The following is a 24,778-nucleotide window of genomic DNA, read 5'->3' as shown; positions in this document are numbered from 1 at the left end:
AGAGAGAATGGGCCCTTGGGAAACCCAACTTCATTAGCTCACCTCTTGGTACCTGCACCTCTGCCTGCCTGGAGCTGGTGCAGTAACTCTGGGAAGCTGAAAGGCCAGGCCACAAAGAGGTGCCCAAAGTGAGGATGTGATACCTGTCGCCGGCATGGTCTGGCTCCACAGCATGTGGCAGGGCACCCTCATTGTTCATGGGATCGGTGAATTTAATTTTAAGGATTTGCATGTGGCGGAGCGGCCCTGCATCTAGTCCTGTCCCATTCATTCCTCTCCTACTCCAGCTGGTATGTAAGTGGGTGAAGGATAACAGCTTCGCTTTTCTGAAAAGCTCTGTTCTCTGAGCTCTTAACTCAGCGTGAACTTAAGACTGTGAAAGGAAGCCACAATTTGAAAAAAGTTGCTTTCTGCTGCCCGTTTCCAAGTTATTCCGAAATTGCTTGTCTCTTTTTCTGGATATGTTACTACAGGGCAAGAATTCAAGCGTCATCCTGCTCCCCAGAGATAAGGGGTCTCTGCCCTTGTAGCAGCAAAATCTGGATGTGTTGCTTGACTTCTGTGTGGAGGTGGGATGGGGTGGGAATAATGCTCCCCCCACTGCCAAAGCACAGCATGATTTAAGCTGGAGGGTGAGCCTGTGTGGTAGGAGGCTGAAGGCTTGACCTGGCCCTTGAGGAGCAGGCTAACGAAGAAATTAGCATAACGAGCTTTGTTAGTGCTCCTAAGGCAATTTGGAGTGCTCAGCGTACCAGTGTGGCATTAGCAGAGTTCTAATGTTAAGATTTCAATTTTAAAAACAACCAACCAAAGAAAAAAAAACAACTGGAGTGTCCTGCACTGCTCCTCTGCTCCCAGTCGCCTGTCCTGGAAAAGGCGGGCTGAAGGCAGAGGTGTGCACCCTCTGCAGGTGCTGGGGGGTCCTAAGGTTTTGCCGAAAGGCATCCACTTGTGCCCACGTAGCTCTGAGTGGCTGTTCAGTGTTCCAAGTCTTTGAGGGAGAAGCGAAAGGACAAGGGGATAGAGGTGAGCCTTTTTCCCCTGGTGTGCTGAAGCACCAGCAGTGTCCAGCAGACCGTGTCCAAACACCTCCTCTGAGGGGGTTTTGAAGCTCAGGACCAAGCCTTAGGTCTCTGTGCAGCTCCGAAGACAATGAGCTGGCTAGCAGGAATGCAAGCAGAGCCCCGAGCTTGCATTCTGTGGATGCTGTGGTTGAAAGGAATTGCCTCTTGATTTTTGAGATAAGGCCTTTTTTTTTTTTTTTTTTTTTTTTTTTTTTTTTTTTGCCTCCTTCGCTACTTTGGAGTTTGCAAGTTCCACTGCCCCAAGCATTCAGCTCCAGGTATGCAGCAATAACAGCGCGGGAACGGGGCAGGCTCTTCTGGGGAAGGGGGTGAGAGAAAAGGTGGGTGGGAAGGAAAGGTGGTGCTGCCTCAGCTTCATCTCAGTTGCGGCATCAAGCGCTTTAAACAGGAAATTAGGTCCTTTCTCCGAGGGGTAGGAGAAGGGAATCAAAGCAACCCAACAGTACAATTCAGTCATCTGTGGTTACGTTTTTCATTAGATCCTCTGAAATGGGTCACTGGGTGGTCAAAAACATATTATTATTGTGCATATACTGTGACATTCAGTTCCCTGGAGAGGGGGACGCTGGGTGCAGTGCAAGGAAATGTGGGGAGAGAGAAGGGAGGGGGTTGTAAATAATTTCTCATCATCCACCAGAGATTTGTGGTGGCACTTGGTACAGGCTGAGAGCACCTGAGATGTGGAGAACTCTGCTGAACGTGGGTGGCGGCGCTGGCCTTGGAACTGGGGTGGCTTTGGAACTTCCTGCACTGATTTTCAGGTGGTGTTAGGTGGTCTCTTAACTTTGACTCCCAGGTGTGGACAGGTGGAGAGGTTTTGATGGGGTTTGATTCTTCTCCAAAGCATCTGTTGAAGACCTCAGTGACTTCTCAGAAAAGGGCAAAAGATAACGTTATCAGGCTTTCCTGATCAGGGTTCAGGGTGACTTGATGAAGGTGTCTGAGATGAGAAATGCCCCCTGCGGCCCCGTTATTTGTGCTGGTTGTGCAGGCAGACCTAATGGTGCTCCGCAGGCGCCGAGTCCTGCGGGCCGGTGCGGCTGGGCACGGACCCCTGGGCTGATCCAGCAAACGCTCCTCGGCTGCTGAGGGGGAAACTGGTTCAGGGAAGGAACGGGGGGACAAGGAAAAACAGAGTTCTCTTTAAGCCAGTGAGGAACAATTTATTCCTTTTATTGCCTCTTTTTTTTTTTTTTCCATTTTAATTTGAAACGCTTCTATTTGTTTTGGGCTGGAGTCTCCAGACCCCGAGTGCTGCTGAAGGAGCGAGTCTTTCAACTGCTGCCCAGCTGGCTTGGGCTCAGAGTCAGGGAAGCTTTGGAAGAGCAGAACGTCCCGGGGGAGAGGCAGGACATGCTGCCTGCCCCGAGCTCTGCCGGCTGATCGTGTGCCTGGGGAGCTGAGCCCGCCGTGACAGCACCACAAGGGACGAGCCAAAGGTCCCTGAGAGTATGATAGCACCTTCATTTGGTGCTTAAGAGCACACACAGACCAAAAAAAAAATAGGATTTAAAATCCAGAAGGAGAAAGGTGCCTGACTGGATGGCGAAGGAAGGTAGCTAATGACTGCGGGAAATGAGGGGCTGGGGGGAAATGAGGCCACTTGTGCCCAAACTCTGGGGTTGCGTCCTCGGAGGAATCACAGAATTACAGAATCAGCAGGAAACGGCAGGGCCAAGTACTAGAGGATGGAGCTGCCCTTCTGGATGGTCCCTGGTACTCTGAGCACACGGGGTTTAAAAAGCTACTGTGCGTTGAGGGAAGAAAGCTGTTCCTGCAGCGGGTTGGTGTGAGGTCTGTGATGGATTTCGCAGGATAAGGAGTGCTTTGGGAACCTCAGAAGCTGAGAACTGGGGCCAGGATGCTGTCCTGGCCCTAAACCCTTAACTTTGCTAGTTTGCTGTTGGCTATGCCAAAGCATAGGCGAACTGTATGAAACAAGGTGTGCTTTGGTTGTGCTCAAAGCTAGGCTAGCTTTCAGGGATTAACTTTGGTACCTGTGAAATGTGGGGCCGAGACTGCCTTTGCCGAATTTTAAGTGGAATACATAGGGCAGCTTTTGTAGTTCTGGGCACTTTGTTCCCCAGCAAGCTGTGATATTCAGGGTCTGCTCAGGCTAAACCTGGGCTTACTCTCCGTGTTACGGGGCATGCACGAAATGGTGCCACGCTGGTATCACGAGCTCAGTGTATCTGTCTTAAGATGCTGGATTTTTCTGAACTTCTCCTTTTGAAGTAGGAGGAGGCTGTCAGGCATCCAGCAGCACTGCAAGAGCACAAAAGAGTGTTAAATGTCTGACCCATAGGCTGGGAGAAATGCTTAATTGCTGCGCTGGTTTTCTTGCTGTTGCTGTAGACTATTCTTCATTTCAGTAAAATAACAAGAGTGAAAAGTGGTCCGAGTTTAACTGAAGCTTTTTAATGAAACTAGAGATGCCTAAAAAAAAATGTAATGGGAACCTCATACTTTAATGTCCACTTTTTTTACACTGCAAGTCCTGCTTGTCTCGGCCCAGTCCCTAGCAGAATGATGCAGCCCTGTAGGTCCAATACAAATGGCTCTGCCTTTCTCCCTGCTCCTTCCCTCCCGAGTATTAATATGAAGGATTGTAATAGATTTGAACAAGAATGGGAAAAGCTGCCCCTTTGTTTAAAAGGAAAAATACTTGTTGCGGGTGACCTCACGAAGCCTCCATTTGTGGTTTTATTCCCTGTGGGTTGTGCCGGGGCACACGTCTGCAGGGATGGGCCATCAGCAGAACAGGTCCTTTGTCAGGCCGGGCTCGCTGGGAGAGGTGTTCTAGCAGAAGTTAAATCATTTTTTGTACCAGAATAGCTAATGCACTTCCAAAGTGAATTCGTAATTCTGGAATAAAATCACTTTTATCCCACAGTAAGGTGTCTCCAGAGAGCTATTACATTTTCTTATATAAACAAACTCTTAAACTACTCTGCCACTGATCTCCTGTTTCTTCTTCTGTTGTTTCCTCAGAGAACCACCCCCCTGCCACCCAACATTCAAATGTCATCTGAAAACCCTTTCCTTTCCCGTGGTTATTGCATTTTTCATTTTACGAAACGTTGTCCACTGCTAGAGAAGCATTCAGTGGTACAGTTTGTAAGACACTCGATACAAAAGCTAGAATTGTGGTTTTTAAATCCTATTGCCTTTTTTCCTTTCATGACTAAGATTCTGGTAGAGTTACAAGAGCTCAAGGGAATATGTTAAACAAGCCAATAAATAAAATGTTACAGCATGAGGTGGCTGCAGCGTTCTGTTCAGCGTGTTCTTCCCTTGTGGAAAATGTTGGTGGAGCTACTGCTAACAGATATTTAGGATAAAATAAGACTATGTAAGCACGCTTTTCTGCAAGGAAGATGGATCTGAGCAGTGCTTCAGCGTGGTGCAACCCCAGAGGGTGCTGGCAAGTCCCGTTGGAGCTGTGCTCAGGTGCCCTTTGAAGGCTGTGTGCCAAGGTGGCTCCCAGGAAGTTGCAGATGCTTCAGCACTTTGCTAGAGAGGACGTGCGTCTGTCTTTCTGGCCCCAAATGCCTGCTTTTTTATGTTTAGCTGATTGAACGTAATATTAATAGCTTTTAACTTCTAATATTAAGAACTTAATAGAGGGGCAGGTATACGGCAGGTCACGAAAGCATGTCTGTGAGGTGTGTAATTTAATTGCCATTAAATTACTGTCCTCAGAAGTTCATTTACAATAGAGGAAGAAGAAAGCCTTGTATGTCATGGAGGTTTTGTGTTTTATAGGTCTCATTAAAAACCACTTGACCTATGCAGGACTTTAATCACAGTGTTCTGTCTGCTAGCAGATGAACTAGTGAATGGTTCGGGTTGAACTCCATTAAATGCTAGGGGGCTGGTGAGATGCTCAAGGCTGTATTTTTCCCTCTCCAGGAGGGCTTTAGTAGCCATCAGATGTACCTCTTCCCAATTTTCTTTCCTCTTTGATGTCTATAGCTTTGGTGTTGTTTTTTATTATTATTTTATTTAAAGCACTTGGGTTTTTGTCTAGTGTCTTCCCATTCAGTAAAAGCTGGGAACAGATCTCTTCTGAGTTTCGTACTCCAGCTTGTAAATCAAGCAACGCGTGAACTGCGGGCTGGATTTGGCAACTTCATTCCCAAAGTGTGCTGGTTTGTGACCCTCTTATGATGAGGGCGTAGCACTTACAGGGATGGTCATTTAAGGCCAGAAGAGACCTCGTCTGATGTGCAAAATTCAGATGGAAGAATCATCCGCTGAGCCTCCAGCAAACCAGAGCCACCTCAAGTGTGAACGAACATATCCACGTGGGCTTGGTGCGTCTGAGCTAATGCACATTTTATTCAGTAGCGTGGGTAGTTCGCTGAGGCTTTCGTGACTGCCCCTGAGCAAGCAAACACTGAAAGATCGTGAGCTGTGCAAGTAGGGAGCAGGAGCGTGGGTGTCCTGGGTTTCACTGGTGTGCTTGGTTTGCCTGGAAAGTTTGCTAAGACCTCTGTATCGGCAGGAGCTGAGCTGTACGTTGCTGTATTTAATGATGTGATCTTGGCAGGGTCTTTCCATTAGTCTGTATCCTGCCTTATCTGCCGGTCTGGAAGGAATACAAGGGTTGCACTAGAGGACTAAGGTTTAATTAATGTTAGCTTTTCAGATGTTAACCTTTGAAACGCAAGCAAAAATTAATACCACTTTTAAAAAGTGTCTAGGTTTTTAGGTCAGTCACATTAACAATTACCACCTTGGTGTGTATGCTAACCTGGAGTCATTTGAACTTTGCAAAGACCCCTTTCTGCAACCTGGCTTTATTTTTCTAGCTCTCCCAAGTATCCCAAGGACAACAACAACAAGGAAACTTGGACTATCTCATTCCTTTATCTGGCCCTTGCCTTGGCCATAAACCTCAGGAATTTCTTTGTTACTGTGGATCACAGCCTCGCATCCCTTTATTCCAAGCTTCCCTCCCTCCTTCCCCAGAAAGAAAAGATTATCTCTGGAAACGTAAACCAAGAGTTGCAGGATCTCGGGGGGTCATCCTTCCTGTCGAGGAAGCTGCTTTTTGGCACTTCCTCCTCCTGCAGAAGAGAGGCAGCGGATCAGTTTCAAAGAAGGCTGTGAGCAGACGCGAGGGGTTGATATGACACATTAATGAAAACAGAGATTAATGCCATGTGACACCGCTGCCTGCACTACAACTGGGAACTAATGAGGCTAACGAGAACCATATTTGTGTTCGAGAGATTAAAATTTAATCACGGCTGATGTCAGAAATGAATCATTTCACGTTCTCCCCCCGGCCCCCAGCGTGTTTAAGGCTTCCCCTCCTGGCCCTGGGCTGGCTTTTTGGCTCGGCAGCCGCTGAGAGGGGCCAGCCCCTCGCTGCCCCCTCGGCATGGAGGCTGGGCCATGTCTCTGCTCTTCATCCTCAGTCCCCGAGAGTCGTGAGCACGGGTTTGGAGCATCAGGCTGCTGAAGGCTGGCGTTTGAAGACCGCTTAATGGGGAAGTGAAGGTCTGGGTCGGAGCAAGGAGCGTGGTTGGGTGTCCCAGGAGGCCTGAGCACGTCCCTGCCGTGCCTTCTCCAGAAACCATTCGTTAGTCCAAGGGTGGGCTGAGAAGGCAGGCGCAGATCCACCTGGTGAAGCAGCCAGGTCTGGTGGAGACAGGAATTGAAGCTCTGCATGAGCTGCTGGTGGAAGCAGCGCTGCCAAATGCCTCGCAGGCCAGCACGGGATGGCATCTCAGGCTGTATCAGTCTGGTTGTTGCCTGCTTCCACGGGTGTATTCCTGGAGGAGAACTGACCCGTGGCAAGTCCAGCTTGCCCTTGAAATGCTCTGAAGAATGAGAGAAGTGGTTTTGATCAGATGGTGTGCCAGGGTTTCTTGAGCAACTGCGGCATGGGAGATTGCAGCATCTGCCGAGGATGTTAATTTCTGTAGCGGGTAGCACCACTATGATTGGTATGATTGGTTTTATCTATATAATAGGAATGCCTGGAGGAATTTAAATGTCTCTAATTCCTCTTCAACTTCCCTCTTTTTAAGCAATTCCCTCTTAAATTGATTGTATATAGTGTTTTCACTTGCTATGGCTACTGGCTTTGCTTCACTCAAAAATAGCACCTTTGGAGGATTTTTTAAAATTTAAATCTGCTGTAAGTTAATCAAAGGCTTATTAAAGTCACTAATTGACTAGGAGGGAAGGAGCTGGTCTCTGTCCACACCAAAGCATCATGTTGAGGGTCCCCTGGGATGTGAATGGGGCACTGACTAGTGCTGCTGGGTGCATCCCCTGTGTCCCATTGCTGCCCGCGCCCCTCGTGCCACGGCGTGCGCTCCGTGTTCATGGCCTCTGAGGCCGGCTGATGGCTTTGTAATCTTGTTAGTTAATCCCGAATCGCTTCTGTCTAAGTGTCAGGGCTGCTACCTGCTCGTGGTACGAGGACAACACAGAAAAGCAGTGGTGTGTGTCTGCTGCTCTGCTTCGTAGGAAGCCTGACAAAATGATTTACCCTCGTAGGGCACAGTGCTTTGGATAGCACAGCGAATGTTAGCACAAGGCAAGGAGGGGTTTTCTTTCGCCTCCTTTCTGCTTCCCCTGCTCTGAACTTGATTTCATGAGGAGAAATGTTACAACATCAGAAGCAATTAGGACGGGACATGGGGTGAAGCATCTGCACGGGGAGCTGTGTGTACTGTACGGACAGCTAATAACATCCCACTGGTTCCTTTGCAGAAACTGTCTCTAGCTTCCAATCGCTTCTGCAAATCACGGCCGATGAGAAAATGAGAGCACAGAAATTATCAGAAGATTATGTGGTTAGTGGCATGGCTGCGCGGTGTCTGATGTACCATGGGGCTTTGCCAGAGACTGAGACAAATATTTTTTTAATTGCTTATTATCTGGCACATCCAATTGCCAGCTGTATGCAGTATGGAGACTTGGGTATTGATTCCACAGCTGAAAGATTTAGGAAAAGAATGATTAATGTTTTTTCATGATTTCTTTTAACTGTAACTTGCCAAATAGCTTCATGCACCCAGTCTGGTCCAGCACACGTTCATGTTGCTTAACTCATCTAACTTCTCAAACAGCTGTGGTTGGAAAGAATGTTAATACAGCGATTGGTGCAGCCGAAAAGCAATCAAGGCTTAGGGAAGGGTCCAAGCCCTGGTGGGATCTGTGTTTACTAACTTCCCCAAGGGTCTTAATCCAGAAATTTATTCCTGAGAGCAGTGCTCGCCACCAGTGGGGCAGGCTCTTTTCTGGGTTGGGGTTACCCCAGCACGGCAGTGACCTGCGGGGCTGAGTCCTTACTGTCCCAGATCTGCGCAGCGCTGTGCTGGGGAACGGGAGGACAGCGGCCGCAGAAACAGAGCGCTCTCCTGGGGGAAGGGTCTGTGGTAGAAAGTAGGTGGAAGCTTGCATTAGGATAGCTGATGTCTTCGGGAACTTAGCGTAGAAGAAATTGCCGTGCTGCCACCAAAACCCGTAGCCTTGGTGCAGACCCCATTTAATGGGGAACTGTGTTCCGTTTCTGAATGGTCAGCACCGGCGGGGGGGGGCCCCCAACCTTTGGAGAGAAATTAATGCAATTAATTTGTTTTCCTCATGGAATGTAATTACTGAAATGCAGTTTTCCTCAGATTTTACGTGTCAGTATGCTGGCAGCTGGCACACAAAACCTTTCTGCTGCAGTGTCTGACCAAGCCGGGCTGCAGCCCTCCTGTGCCTCGTGTTCCAGGGTGTGAACCTATTCCAGCTGATGCTGCCCCCTTCATCTTCCATCAGCGCCCGTTGTGCTGGCTCTGCACATGCTTTTGTTCACCAAAAGTGGCCGTGCAGGAGAGCACGGGGATTTTGGCAGGTCTGCGGGCGAAGCAGGGCGAGGTGGCTGTGGGGCGCTTTGGTGTCCCCATGCTGCTTCCCGCTCCCCTTCACACCTTTCCTGCCTTCAATTCGCAGTCGGCTGTAAGGAGCAGCTCAGAGCGGGCTTCTCAAGGCTGCCATTTCAGCATCTGGTTTTGGCACTGGAAGGATTTAACCAAAGCAGACTTCACTCGAGTTTGGCAAATTCCGCCGTCATGTACGCCAGGGCTCATAATGACTGCAGTGTCGGAAATGAGCACAGGCAGAAAACTTGGCGAGTGCCGGCCCTTAGGTGGGTAGCTCACATTTGGTCTTTAACTAAGCCTTGCTCCGTGCCTTGCAAGGGGAAAATAAAAGGGTGTATGGCTTCGAGGGCTCGCCGTGGGGTGCATGGCATGGGGAGAGGGTGTGCAAGCACCCGGCGTTGCTGCAGGACGGCCGTGCCGTTCCTCGTCCTCTGCTTTGCTCCAGCTCTGCTCAGGCACCTTTCCCAGCACCATGTGCAAACTGAGGCATAAAGCTCCTCTTCCAGCCATTTTTTAAACGTTATCCCCGTTCCTTCCATTTAAATGTGGATGTTGTAATTACAGAGCGCAGAATCCCAGTTTTTAGAGATCTGCGACCACAATAAAGCGAATCCAGAAACCAGCCGAGTGGTTTCATTTACTACCATCCTAGCTTATTTCCTCCCCCCGCAACCACTGTGCAATGCTAAAGGCTTGGCAGCAACTGAAACCAGCTGTCAAAAATGTTTCTTACCCCCGCACTTTTAAGTTAATGATGTTCTGAAATTAATGGTGCACTAGACTAAGTCTGTCATCCCGTTTTGATGGGCTCGCAGCCTCTTGGTCTCTTGCGAGTGGTATTTGCCAACTGGCTCCTTTGTTTTGAGGCAGTGCGCTGAGGAAGTGGATTCCCAAGGGCAAGGTACGGAGTGTGTATATGAAGATGTGTGTACGTGTGTAAAAATAGATGAAGAGAAAAGATGGTTTTAGTCCTGAAGTGTTCACGGCTTTCATTTGGTTAGCGTGCTGTGGTTCACCAAACGAGATTTCAGGCACCTAAGCTGGATCTTTCAGGGGTGTCACGCACACGACAGCAGCGGGTGAGGGTTCCTCTCTGTGCGGCCGGGAGGTGTCAGCCAGCATCGTGTCTCCTCGTGGTGCTGTGCAGGAAGAGGCACAGCCCTGGGAGCAGCACAGAACGAGGGCTGGCGGGTTGGAGGAGCTGGGCTGGCAAGGGAATGGAGAACTGGGAAAGGAGACAAGTCTTTGAGTACTTGAAAGTAGCAAAGGAGATGGAAATAAGGTCAATTTTTGGTGCTTTTGTAGTTTAGCCCTTTTTTCTCGCCTAATGTACTGCCTGGATTTATGGCAGGCAGCTCCTGCAGCTTTCCCTCTCACCAAAGTCTCAGAAGAAAGCTCCGAGCTCTGTCCATCGTGTGTGCATTTGGTTGTCAGCTGTGGTCTGAGGCTGCTGCTACCCCGGAAGGAGCAGCCCTCTGCCTTCAGTCCTCGCTGGGCACGCACGGGGAGTTGTCACCTCTCCATCCCTCCCCAGCAGTGAGTCCCCCATCCGTCATCTCTGCCCGGTTTGCAGAGCTGCTGCTGTGGAAACATCTCTCCAGCAGATCCTGGAGCCGTACCCTGATGGAGAATAGAAATCACATCTGTACTGCCCAAATCCTTTCCCCCATCCCGAGCTAAGCAGCCCAGAGGATGAGAGGTTCATAATGGAGATGAAAGTTGACATCTGGGTTCACTTTCCGTAGAGGATGTTCTCCACGGAGAACAGTGAGAAGCTGTTAACACCAGCTGCAGACTGGGGATGCGGCAGTGAGTTATCCTGCCTGGGGAAATCGCTGCAGTTGGAAGAGTCTTGTGGGGTCGGGCACTGCCAGGGTGTGAGTGGCGGGGAGGACGGCTTTTTCATTATTGTACAGATGCACTTTCCTAGCAAGCACTGGTACACGCAAGATGAAAGTTCCTGTCTTTTAATGCTGTTTATTGGTAGACTCCATGCAGAATCTTGTCACTGCAGTCCCTGTTCCAAGCAACTCGTACATTAAACAACTTGTGTAGCTGTGGGGTAGGTAAGTGGAGAAAGAATGTAAAGTTATCAGGTAACTGTGGCCAGCCTGCTTTTCCTCCGTGAGCAAACAGAAACAATCATCGTGCGTGCTTTGCATGCAGAGAGGAGGTAGTTACACAGAAAAAGGAGGGACTCCTTCCCCTGCAGGAGCTGTTACACCCTGAAGAGCAAGGTGATGGCTTTGTTGCATGGCTCCGGTGGTTTTGGTTGTGTTTGGGCTCTCGTGGAATGGAGCTGTACCTTCAAGCCAACGTGGCTCGGTGCTGCTGAGTGCGCTCGTTGGGACCAAAGTAGCTTACGGCAGTCTAGACCGTGCTGTGCTACGAGTTCTTGCTTTCCAGGAATATACTGGATCTGTACTGGAATTAATCGGCATGAGAATGGGATGAAAACAACTCAACCCCAATATTTGATGGTGTTTATGATTCCCAGCTGATGCTTACAGTCTCTCCGAGTGTGATGTGAGATTTGCCTCTGATGACAAGCCGTGGCTAATTACAGCGTTTCTCCAACTGGAGAACAGAAATGACATCACACTTGTATTTGATTTAGAAAATATGAATGGAATGCGCTTTGAATTTGCAACATTTCTGGGTATGACAATATGCAGATCAAAAGTTGCTCTATTGAAATTTTCCCAACCTCTCAAAATGAAATCCATGTTTTTTTTGTCATCATCTGTCAGTAACGTTTCAAACTCCAGGCAGGCAGGGAGTGACAAGAGAAATATATATTTAATAAACACTTCTGTTTACTCCATATAAGCGAGGAAGAGGACTTTGAAAAGGAAAAGCAGCAATTAGGTTCCAAACTACAGACTGAAGTCCAGGGGAATTAGGTACCTGCCTGCTTGTACCTACAAAAAATACCCCTGCGAGAAGCCCTGCTGCTTTTATGTATTTGGAGTTGGCCATTTTCTTTGGTTTCATTGGCATTTGTATTGCAAGCTTCTTCAGAGAAATAAATTCACAAGTGTTTGCCTGTCATCACATGACAAGTTATGGAGCCTAGATTGATGTAATCAGCAACAGACACACGTCAGAAAACTATGTGGTTCAGAAGAATACAATATTTTATTAATTCCTCATTTTGTGTGTGTCTCTGTGTGTGTGTTTTAAATGAGCCTCAGGGGGTTCTTTACTTCTGCCAAGAAATAAGAATAATTCGTACAAGTTTGTGTTGAACTGCGCCACAACTGTGGTGGAGAACAGCGAAGTCAGGTTGCCCTTAATGACAGATATCTTCATAAAGAGCCCCTTTATTAACAACCTTGAGACTTACCGTGCGTCTTTAAGTTATCGCTCTCTACACATCAGTGCCCCTGTATGAAATGGTTAAATATGAAGTAAAATATTTAGATCGTTGTTTTTTTTTTTTTAATAACTATATAACTGCTTGGAGAGCTAAATAACAGCTTAATGCTTCCCCCAAAGGGTTGAACTGGCTCTTGCATTTCCAGGCAGCAGGACAGTTTGGGAAGCAATTTGCCATTTAGTGCCTCTGGGTTGCACGTTGCGTGGCTCAGACATGTTTTCATACTCCTTGACAGATGTTCTGAAATCCAAAACCTGTGTGAAGTTTGAAATAAAAGTAATAATGAGGCATAAGTCCCTGTGTTTGAACAACTGAGTTCTTAATTTCTTTTGCTTTTTCTCCATTTTGTTTTGCAGGTATTCCTTTGGTAAGTGAATAAAAATGAGAAAAATTCTGCAGTAATAATTTATTGGTGCGTTTGTGGGTATGTAGTTTTTACATTACTCTAGCTTTCTCTTTCTCCCTCTGTCAAATGTTTAAGTTACAATTGTCTTTATTCTCTGCTTTTCATTGTTTATTTCCTGCCTATATGTCAGAAGTGGAAGGAAAGGAAAAGTGGAAGAAAAAAATGAAAGGAAAACTGGAAATAATTCTGTAAACAGTGACTGAGGGAGGCTTGGTGGAAGGGTTGTGTAGCCACCCACAGCATCATTCGGAGGGTGATTAAAAATGAATGGTTAAATAAGCCCAAGGCTTCCAAACGAAATGAGATCTGAAGGACATCTGCTGGGAGGGAATCTGCGTCTCTGAAATTCTGATCCCCTGTCTGCTAATGAATTGTGTGAACATCATACTCGTTTTATCTTTTTTCCTGTTGGTGCAAGGTGTAGCTATTACTTCCTTGGAGATCTGGGAGATTGATTTGTGCTTTGCACAGGTTTGGTTTTGTTTCCGCATTAAATATTCCAACCCACAGTCAGAGTCTAAATGGAAATTTAGAAATCTAAGTCGAAAAATTGTTCCTCTCTGTGGAAATATTAAGAAAACAGCGAGAGTACTTCTGATTTTTTTGGGTTGGGGAGGAACAATGGCATGGCATGATGTCCCCAAACAGTGTATTTTGCTATGCCTGCTCATGCTTTCAGCTTGGTGTTCAGTCCCTCGGATAGGTGAGGTAGAAAGGATGCTTCATCATTGTGTGGATGAAGAGGGGATTCATAATCCCAAATTGTCACTAACCAGTAACAAATAAAAAAATTGGCCTATTATAAGGCACAAGAGTAAAGTTCGTTTGTGTTGTGTGTTTTACTGAGGCTTGCGAACCTGATAAGCAGGCATGCCTCTCCTTCAGGGATTTGTATCCATCTCCCTGTGTAGGTTGGTCATGTTAGTAAGTTATACGTGGACTTACTATTTGGGTGTACGTGAGATCAGAAAGATGATGTGGAGAAGCAGAGCAGGACGGAGAATTGTTCTTACTCCCGTATATTTTAGCTAATCGTTCCAAGCAGAACGTGGAGATTTTAACCAGCTGGATTTTACAATATGAATGCTCACTGTAGTTGAGTTAGTGAGGACACCCATCACAGTTTTAACCCAAGTTATTTGTCTTCTGCGTGTTTTCCACTTTCGCCGATAGCTGTAGAAAAACTGCCTTTCCTAAGTGCTATTTTACATTTCTGTCCCTTTGTGTGCTGACTGGAGAGCCACCCTGTGAGGGCTCCTGAAGTTCTTTGTACGCAGTAGGGTCTCTCCCTTCCCTTTTTTTGGCTTAAGGACTATTTCTGAATAAGATGAATGAGATGTAAATCTTGAGCTACTTTTGTTAGAGTACAGGAAAACCACAATATTTTTGTTATAATATAGCTGAAACAACAACACTCGTCCATTGCTGTAGAAGTACATTAGATATTGCTGAGCTCTGGAAGCCTTATTCTTTGCTAGCATCTACTTCAAAGCAGGATTTTATTTTTTTTTTAATAAAAAAATAATAATAAAAATTCCTGAAGAGGTCTTTGTAAATGCTGACTGTTTCCTATTCCCCTCCAGGAAGTGTGCTTTTTTGATACATCTTAGGATGGATTTTGGTAGCCTCTATTAAAACTGCAGGCTGTCCCTATGAATTTTAAAGAACTCCAGAGTCTGGAAATAACAACAAGCTGTTAGGCCAAATGGGATCAACTGGTATTGCCACAGGTTTTGCTCTTTGCTCTTACTGCTGTCAGGTAACAGTTATTAAAAACACTCCTCACGTAGGGAGCGAGCTGCGAAACAGCCCTGCTGCGGTGTGCACGGCGCGAAGCACCGGCCGTGTCGGGCCGCTCACCTTCGACAGGTGAAGAGGTGCCCTGCGATGCAGATCCTACCTGGGTGCCAGCTGGGGAGCTGGAGCTCTTCAGAAGTTAGCTGAGCTGTAATAACTTCTTGGCTTTATTTATTGTTATGCAAAATTTGGCTTTAGATGTAGCACGGCGTGTTTTGCTGAGCACACGCTGCAGCTTTGCATCGGGTCCCTCCCCGTGAACAGGCACCACTCAGGTGTGTGAGGTCCCTGCCGTGCGTGACCCGATGGCTCCTTCTTGTCCCTGTTTTCTGCAGGTCAGTGCTCTGGAGGTCAAGCATGGACTGTACTCTGCTGGGACTTCTTGTTGGCCAGAGCACCCTGAACTGCTTCGGTCCTGCCAAGCTGCGGCTGCTGGGAGTCTCCAGAGGCTGGAGGTGCTGCTCCTGGGGAGCTGAGCTGTTACGGCAGAGCCATCCTCAGCCTGAATCTCCTCCCTGAGCTTTGCTGTCCCAAGAGCTTTCCTTGCTGGCCTCTGTTTAAGCACCTTGACTCGCTTGGCACTTTGAGGCCGGTTCAGCTCCAGAAACGCCAAGTCTTGCTCTGTCTGAAGGTTGCAGCTGTGATGCTGGGGCTAGAAACAACCAGCAAGGTCAACTTGTTATCTTTCTTAAAATTAAGGACATCTTTTCTGCTGGCATAGAATAAGACCAAAGCTGCTTCAGCAGGTCCGTGGTGTTGACAGCTTTGCTGTTTCTGACCCCCCTCTGAGCAAGGGTGTGCTCCTCTAGAACAGTAGTTCCTGATGATGCTTCTGTCTGAGATGCCCCCAGGGACGTTGTTTTTCAGCGTGCGGGACTGATTTCATGTAGTGATTTATTATCTCTGCTCTAACAGAGGCTTTGAAAAAAGATGATGCTCTTTTACAGGCTTTCTTGCCCTCTTCCTTTTGTTCTGCCTTCCTATTGCGTTAAGTAGCCCCAGATATTCAGAAGACAGCTTGACAGCACGATGTATGGCCTGAGATGCTACAGCAATGCTGCTGGGAGTGTGAGACACAGCGGAGGGCTAAGCAGAGCTGCAGAAAGGCTGCAAAGGTTGTGCAGTTTGTAACGGAGAGCCGTGTCTGTCTCTCCGTGGAGTAGAAATCCAGGTGTGCTGTGGGAAAATGATGCAACCGTTTGGGGAGATTCTGACTCTACACTGCTGTCTCTGTGGTCATCAGATACCTCTCAGCAGCAATGTGAATTCCTAGCAAGGAATGTGCAGGAAAGACAGAAATGTGCCTGTTTACCTTCTGGCTATCAATGGGATCGTTAAACAGAAAGGATTGAGAAACAGCTGATCTTATTTGACTCTTGATGCACAAAAGTGTCCTGTTTGGAGCCAAAGCAAATGTTTCCTTGGGGATGGTTCCAGAGAGCCTTGCTTCCACGCTCCTTGCAGGCCAACTGTATGGCTAGAATTGGAAGCATATTTTAAAAATAAGAGCTTTTTTTTTGTCCTCTGACAGTAAAATCTTGGTACTTTTGGTGTGGAGAGAAGACAATTAGAGGTTCGCTGAACTTCAAATTAAACTCCCAGTTTTTACCTTCATCTGCAAACATGGAATAAGCAAATAATTTAGTTCGTACCTCTGCCTGCCCCCAAATTTTGTTGCATCTGTTATCTCAGAATTTAAGATGAAATGTGTTTTGATTAGAAGTAGAACAAAAAGTTGAGAGCAGAGTGTATGTAATTCTCCATTACTTGCTAAATCCTCACTCTTTACTTCAATGCAAATTGTTCCGAGGAGGATTCTTTTTTAAAAGGTCTTCAGGGATCTTGAATTTTAGATGTGCATTGACATAAAATGAAATGTTAGAGTGCACAGCTGGGGTTCTGGCTTCTGCAGTACGAGATGGAGATGTTTCTGCTTTGTGGGAACGTGTTTCCAAGGAAGGGGTGAAGTTCTCCTGTTAGTTGCGCTATGGTAGTGAGCAGCGCAGGGGTCGCAGAAGAAAACGAGAGCAAGTTGCAAAGACCAAGGTCAAACTTCAGGTCTGAAGCGTGGTTTAAAGGCGTGCTGGGATGGGGACGTGTCTGGGCTGAGCTGTGCCTGCACCCAAGCCATTCATTCCTGCAGACCCATCTGCGGTGTCTGTGCAGTGGGTGTGAGATCTCAGGCGCTGGAGCGGGGAAATTCACCAAGAGAAGCTTTGTTCGCGTGCACTAGCACGTGGCAGCACTCTTTGTGGTCCGCACGTGGGAGAGGCACGGGCAGGAGGACGTGGAGGATGCTTTGGTCCCTGTTATTCCTGGAGAACTTTGTTCTCCTCGCAGCATGAAGCCAGCAAGCCCCTGGGGATCGCAGCAGGGCTGGGCACCCACATGGCCCTCGGTGCTATTTATTCGTCCTGCCCCCCGGCTGCGATGGGAGGGACGGGGCTGGCTTAGCGACTGTTCCTGTTCCTGGCTATTATCGTGATCTGCTGTTCCTATTTCTCGTGTAAGAGTGGGAAACTTTTCTCTCTGTCTTATTAAATCTATTTTTCAAGCTGTCACTTAACCAGGTCTAGTGACAGAGTCGGATGTTTATGTGGCCCTGGACACTTGAACTCTGGTGTTTTCAATCACAACAGCACCTTTTGCCAGCCGTTGTGAATTAAATACTCCTCGTGACCTTTTACCCTCGCCGCTCTTAAATTCATGCTTTAAAAACAGCTTAATGAGGGGTTTACTGGCCCAATTGGAAGTTTTTATTAAAACCTATTAGTGTGCTAGAGTAGCCTGCCTGAAGGAAACGATTAGCCCAAAGCAACTAAACTTGGAGCTGGCCCCTAGCCACACCAGGTTTTCACTAAACTGTTTCCAGACCCACGTTAACCCTAACACTGCAGCCTGCATGGTATTCATATCCTCTGCTTTAATTTATAGCTTGTCTGATTCTCTCCCCAGCCTTTCTCCATGTTCGCGAAAGCATTTTGGTTTAATGTAATTAGAGCTGCATTAAAGGGCAGCGTGCCTTCATCCAGGCCCCTCTCGTTTGCGAACCCTAATTAAGCAGAAGTGCCCCCTGCAGCCCTGCGCTGTCCGGGTGAGGTGTGTGCCCCTGCTTGGCCGTGGCCGTGGTGCTCCTGGGGCCCTGGCCCTTGGTCCCTTCCCACGAGGAGCATCACAGTGAGGCTGTGTTGGTGGAGCCCCCGGGGTTAAAGCGGAGCTGGGTAAGGGGAGGACACGGCCTTGGGACAGCACGAAGGAGCAGGAGGGTGGGAATCCCAGCCGGCTTCTGCCCCTTGGATCCTAGCGTGTTTGCTCCAAGTCTGCATTCTATTTTTAAGCCTGGGCCCGTGGTTCCTGCCAGGTTTAAATATACGTTTTACAATGCTACTGAAGCCCCGTAGCCGTTATCTTAGTGTTCTTGTGCTAATGCGCCCGTGCAGCTGAGAGAAGCAGGCCGGAGCTCCTGCTTCAGCTGAAACAACTCCTTCAGGCGTTGCTCTGGAAGTCCCACGGCCCGAAGTGCCGAGCAGCCGTCACCTTCAAGCACGTTCGTCCGGCGTCCCTGCGCCTGCCCTGCTCGTCCAGGCTAACGGCAGCATCTCCCTCGAAAGCCACAAGATTTGGAGAAGGTGCTTCCAGTTCTTAGATATTTTCCATACCGTGTCTTGCCTGTTTGTAGATGCCAGAAGCTACTGAACTGACAGCAGGAAACTGTGCACAATTTGTGATCTGTATTTAATGTTTTGCTGCTGTGTGGCTGCTGAGATGGCTGTCCTTGTGTTCCTGGAACAGCCCCAGTGCCCAGGGAGTCACTGCTGCATATGCTGAACGAAGCTTGACGAGCTTCCTACTTTTCCATCAGTCATTATTAAGCGCAAAACAAAAAGCACGGTCCCTCTCCACACCATGCACTTCCCGAGTGTCACCTCCTGTCTTTATTTTTACTGGCATATGGATGCGCCAACCTTAGGAGGCACCTTTTAAAAAGAATGTTTAAGGAAAAATCTGCCATTAAAGTTATTACAGTAAAGTACTGCCTTTGATTGCGGCAATTATGCAAATGATTTTAAGGGATAAAATACTTCTTAACAAGGACTGATGTAAATGGTGGTGCTGGAACGAGTGCATAACTTCTTCAAACACAATCTTTCTGTGCAAGTAATTTTCTCTCAGCGGTTTGCCATGTTGCCTGGATGTCGACCTGTGTAACCAATGACTGGCCTGCGGATGTGATTTTATTTTCTCTCGATACAGGAATGTAAGTGGGTGGAATGGGAACGCTGGTCTTGCAGAAACTGGGAAGCCCTTTCCCTAAGCAAATTGTTTCTCCACAGCTCTTGTGGCTGACTTTTGTCCTAGCTTTAATAAAAAGGAAACAAACAGAAATGCTTTTTGCAGGCACAGATATTCCTCTGAAAAAATGAGGTTGGATTGGGTGACTGGCAAGTGGGGCTCTTGTTGATTAAGGATTTTGCACTAGTGCGTTGCTGAGGTTAAGTGAAATGAAGCTTTCTCCAGCATTACTTTTAAAGCAGAGAAGTTGGATCCTTGTCTCTTATGGTTTGGAAAAACATTGTCCATACTTAAAGATAGCGATCTGCTGCTGGTATGGCTGAGACTTGCCTCCTACTTCAGTCTGATTGCAAAAAATGTGGATGGGCAGTCTGTGCCTTGGCTTTGGACTGGGTCAGGGATTTGCTCACCATATAATGGATTTGTTGCCGTTAGCCCTCCTGCAGCTGGCATGTAACAACATAACCCCCCGAAACCTTTATAAATTCATTGGTGAGCAGCAGTGAACGTGCCAGCAGCATGGCAGCGTGCCCGTGTATGATGTTAGCATGGCTTGGTCTGTGGTGGCATCGCTTTGCAAGGTAGCTGAGCTGCTTCATGCCCTTGAAACCCTGGTATTAAAGGTGTGGTGGAAATGCAAAATGCGTGTGTATCTTCGTTAGGGATGTGTCTGGTCTGCTTGAAAAACTGTTTGGGGGAGAAATCTGCAGGAATTAAAGATGGAGCAGCAAAAAAAAAAAAAAAAAAAATGGCCTTGAAGGCCCAGGGACACAGATGCCAGGTATGGGTCTTGAGCTGCAGCAGACTGCGGGGCATTTTGTTCAGTTTGGGCTGCAGGGATGGACGCAGTCTGCATGGAGATGCAGCAAGCCTCTGTTCCTGCCAGCAGCAGTGACAGGGACCCCCCTGTTCGGGCGGTGCTGGGCTCACACACAGCGCTTGGATGCTCGTATGCAGATCCAGTGCCAGTGCCCAGCTTGGCTGGAGCAGGTGTAGTAATTTGCAATTATAATCATAGCTTCTGGTTTTGCAAATCTGTGTGCAAATAGCAAGGGTATTGTATTCAAAGCTTTATAACCCCTGTGTTTTCTTCTAAAACACATTCTCCCTTTTGGGGGTGTAGGGATGCCCCTCTCTTACTAAGGGGTTTAATGTACTTACTGCAATGGTATGAGGGTCGGCTTAGATTTTTGTCCTTCTAACAAGATTGACCAAAGGAAAGGTGTAGGGGTGTCTTTATTTTAGATCTGGGCATCAGCAGAAGAAACGTGATGCAGTTTGACTCATTTAAATTGCCATAGGTACAAAAGAACGACTCTCTTCACAGATACACCCAAACAGTTCAGTGCTGGCACCGAGTTCACTTGTGTGGGTTCCAGAGCCAGTACTAGTTCTCCTTATCTCATAGTAGCATCTCTGTTATCTCTTATCAGGAGCTTACGGTGGATTTGTGTTAAGCCTTTCCGTTAACCTGTGACTTTGTGTAGTGTTCCCAGTTGCTGCTTCCAATGCAAAAACAAGAACAAGACTTGGATTAGAAAGTGTCAGGTCAGTTCTTAAAAAATATATATGACAAAGATACTAAAACTACAGATACACGTAGAGAGATACATCTGAACAAAAGCTAGCTCTGATCATGCTGAATTTTTTGAGGAGGATTTGACTTACATCCAAGCATTCCAGCATGGACTGATTACTACTTGTTTGTGTAACAAGAAGGCATTTCCTTTGCTAAAGGATCCCGAGCTTGTTCCAAGCTCACTGTAGGCAAGGAAAATGCTGCCCACCGCCGAAAGGCTCCCACCACTTGGGGCGAGGTTTCGAATGGTCTAAGCATGGACAGTGTGACACGGGGTAACCTGAATGCAGTGCCACGCGTCCTGGGGGGGGGGGGGGGGGTTGAGGAGGTCAAATGTAATTACTCCGTTGGAGTGCGGCCGAGAGAGCGTGATTAATTCTCACGGTCCCGCAGAAAAGCCTGTGGGAACTTTAACGACCTCAGCGATAAGATGCTCGTCGTTCAGCATCCGTTAGCATTGCTGAGCAGAGCAGACCTCCACCTGCTCAGCCCCACTGCAGCGGGGGATCCACTCGGATCCGGGACCGACTGAGCAGTGAGGAGGGATGGGGCTGTGTGGTGCGGGCAACAAGAGTGCCATCTGCAGAGCTGTCACCTGTGTCCTCCGGCACAGATGGGTTTTAGAAAGGTAACCAGGCAGCTGGGGCTGCTCTGACCTTCTCAGCTGTGGGCTAGCGAGAGGTTGCAGCAGTCGTAGGGACTGCTGGGAGCTGCTGCTTCTCCCCCTTTTGGTTGCTCCAATTCAATCACGCAAAATCATGATTTTTTCTTCAGCAAAACTGGAGCAAAGTACTCTGGCAAGGGTAACCTCATACAATAGCCACAAAAAATGTTCTTGTAAATACTTCACTATAAGATGATTTTTCCTTTTGCTCTGTTTTTAAAAAACAAAACCATCAGCTTTTTGAAATAGGATTTGTTTTTTAAGAGCTTATGTGATTGCAGAGGATGTCAGCTTTGTTTTGTCCTTGCTTTATTATGAGTTACTGATGGTTTTTGTACTTCTGAGCACTACCTTCTTTCTTGCTGTAGTGCTTACCTGTATGTTACTGTGTTTGAAGGATCTTGAGGGTGCTGCTGCAAGTCGATCTGTTCCCTGCTGCCAAGCTGGAATAACGGCAGTCCTGTTTTCCCTGCGATATTTGCCTGTTGTCATAAATGTCGATGCAGAGCATCGTCCCCCTGCTTGGTTTTACCTGTTAAAAAGTAGTCAGGTCTAAAGCGAATGTGCTGCAAGCCAGAAGGCCAACACACGGTGTTACACACCTGAAACGTGGCAGGGAGGTGGTGGTAAAGTTCCACTGGTTTGTGGCTGGAAGGACACGTTGGGGAGAATCCAGCGAAAACAGTGGCTTAGCTCAGTGACCCCGTTGGCTTCAGCAGGCTGACGCTTCTCAGCAAGGGGCTATTTAAATTTGTTGCAATATCGCCAGGCTTTTGATGGAAAGAGGACGAGAGATGGGCAGAGTTGTCTTCAAGATCAAAAAGTTCTATATTGGCAGGGCAGGACAAGTTTTATTTTTATTTTTCTCCCTTTTTATGAAGTTAAATAAACCTCGATGTGCAGAATAACCCCTGAATAATAATAATAAACTGAAGGACATCCAAGGAGCTGCTGGCGTTTTTATTTTTTCATTAATCGCACTGTCATTTGTAACGTGCACCTGATTTATGTGTGTCTGGTTAACCATTCAAATGCCCTTTCTCTGACCTGATATACACCACATGAAAGTTTTATGGCAGTAATTTATAGAGGATGATTACAGCTCTGAACGTAAAGGTTTGGAATACTGTTCTTCTTGGGGCTGGCGGGGCTTGGTCCTGGCTGGGTGTTCCCCAAGTATAGGGCAGGACTGCAAATTAAAAGGTTGAGCTTTGGGGACTTTGGGTATCTCAAAGCAGCAGAAGAAAGTTGTGTGTGGACCTGTGAGGAGGGTCAGCGAGAGGTGGGCCCTAAACCTCTCCAAGGCAGCCAGCTCTGTTGGGTTATTCCTGATCCTTTATTCTGGATTTGATCTGGAGTTTGGAAGCTTGAGTGGAATTCTGTAGATTTTTGGATGTTTTCCATTAGGAATGTTTGAACAGAAATGCACTGTTCTTGGGGTCAGATTAAGTGGTGTAGATCTCTTGTCTTTTTGAATCGCCCGTAGGCTCTAAAAGGCTCTGTCTGGAGATTCATCAGCAAAGCTGCAACATCCCCCGAATGCCCCTGTGCAAAATCCCAACTGCACAAACACAGATGTGGAGGGACTGATGTTAGCAGCATTGAAATGGAAATGGCATTTCAGGAGGAGGAAGAACGCTTTAATATTCCTGCCCATTTGTATCTGGTGATAACTTTTTTTTTCTTTGGCCAAGCATTAAAACACAGCACTAATCCAGTAACGTGACCAATAAAACAAAGGGCTGGTGTCAGGACACACATCCTAGTGTGCTCTGATCTGCTCCTTTTGTCTCCTTTTTCTTGCTGGGAGGAGGAGTGTGGGTTTTTTTCTTTTAAGTCATCTTAAGGGTATTTGTTTGACTGCTCAATGGTACTGAGGGCTAGAGGCTATGCGATGTATTTATGCTGGCAGCGTCCCTTGTCGAAACCTGTGTGTTTCTTCACAAGTCCGTTTTGAAGTTTATTGCGTTTTCTGTGATCGCTCTACTCATAAAGACTGGTGGAAGTACTGGCGTTGGTTAATGGAATGGGAGACAGAGGTCAAGTTTGATCTTCCTCTTAAGTGCTGGACTCCTTCATCTCCCCGTGGCAGGGAACAAACTGTCACTCCTCACTGTCTTTGCAGAAATTGATGCAAAAGCAAGTGACCACATGAAAGGAGCCGTCGAAGGATTTCTTGTTAAAGTTTCTTTGTCCAAGAATGTTGTCTCCTTGAAATGGAAATTATTCACGGGAATGCGCTGGTTTGAACAGATTCCTGGATCAGAAAAATGAAATCAGTATTTTTTGAAACTGCTGAAACTTTGTGTCTTGTCCTTAAATTAAAAAAAAAAAAGTGACTTAGTGTGCTGAATTGTGTTGGGTGGTGTCCTAAAGCCGCTATGGTGGATTCTTAGGCTTCAGAGGAGCAAGTTTTTTACTATCCCAAAACCATTGTGCTAGACACACGTCCACTGTCATAAAATCACTGCAGCAACTGGTAGTTGAAAAATCTTGTGTGTTTTCCTCTTACTTGTGGCATCTTTGCACAGAAGGAGAAGCTGAGGCATCTGCTTCCTGCCGAGCTGTGTGCATTTCAGCAGCGGGCTGAGTGGGGTGTCCTTGTTTTCTTAAATGCATCCCAGCACTCGAGTATTCTGCGTTATTAATTGTCCTTCAAGGAGGATGCCACCTAGCCAAATGCTTCTGACCACCTCCTCGTTGCATCCGCCATGTTCTCTCAAACTTCTTTTTTTAATTTGATTTATTTGTTTTTAGTCTAGTGAAATAATTTTCTCATGGGCTTCTCTTCCGTTTCTAAACTGGGTGAAACCGCAGTGTGAAGCCATCCTCTTCCCGGTCGCATATAGGAAGTGAGCGTGAGCCAAGGTACATATCTGATGTTAGTCCAAAGAGATAAGTGTCAGATTTTCAAAGTTAATTCCACCCGGCAACTTCCAGCGCTGAAATGTCTGCTGTGCCTTGGCTCTCGTGCCTCGCTTCGGAACAGTCGGAGCTTCTATTGCACCTCTTGTATTTCTGTATTCTTTTTTTGAAGTGGGTGCCTGCGTGCGTGCCGAAACGGGCTGGCAGTGGGGTTGCGCCGCCACCCGCTCGGCTGGCTCTACTGACCCCATCTTCCACCTCCTGGTTCCCGTTACATAAAATGGGGATGAGGATTTCCCCAAGGTGCCTCCAGGTCTTTATGTAAAGCTGCTACTGAAGAGCGAGTGATTGCTATTTGGTTAAGGCACGGTGCCTAAAATAACATTTGAGTAGTGGGATTTGGACTTCTATCCTGTGCTTTCAGGCTATTAGGTGATTAAACCACCATTAAAACCGGACTAAACAGCTCCGGGTTTTAGTGGAGCAGGTAGCTGAGGTGTGGAGGTTTGAGGTTACACCTTGATTCACTATTTATTATGAACGTTTATCAGGGAGGAGATAGGGGCAATTTTCTGGGTTTGCATGCAGCAGGGACCGGCTTGGAAGCGGGGTGATGGGTGGTGGAAAAGGGGTCCTGCAGCTCCCCAGAAATGTGGTAGGAGGGGTGAAAGGAGAGAGCAAAGATACCCCCCCCAAAAAAGTGTGAGGGGGTGAAAAATAAGCAAGCTGTGCAATAAAAAAGCAATGTGCAGGGTGCAGGGTGGGGATGAGATGTCTGGCAGGCTCCTTCGGGGCAGGAGGGGAAAGGAGCAACGAGA

General features: G+C 47.3%; 1 protein-coding gene across 1 annotated transcript in view; it reads left to right on the top strand.

Annotated features, from left to right (window-relative positions):
- Positions 1-24,778, top strand: part of LMF1 (lipase maturation factor 1) — a 181,113-nt gene that overhangs the window by 665 nt on the left and 155,670 nt on the right. The gene's annotated exons all lie outside the window — the stretch shown is intronic.

The sequence above is a fragment of the Oxyura jamaicensis genome, chromosome 14 (genome assembly GCF_011077185.1).
Source record: "Oxyura jamaicensis isolate SHBP4307 breed ruddy duck chromosome 14, BPBGC_Ojam_1.0, whole genome shotgun sequence".
Classification (NCBI taxonomy): domain Eukaryota; kingdom Metazoa; phylum Chordata; class Aves; order Anseriformes; family Anatidae; genus Oxyura; species Oxyura jamaicensis.
Note: the sequence above shows the minus strand (reverse complement) of the source record. Positions and strands in the feature narration are given on the sequence as shown.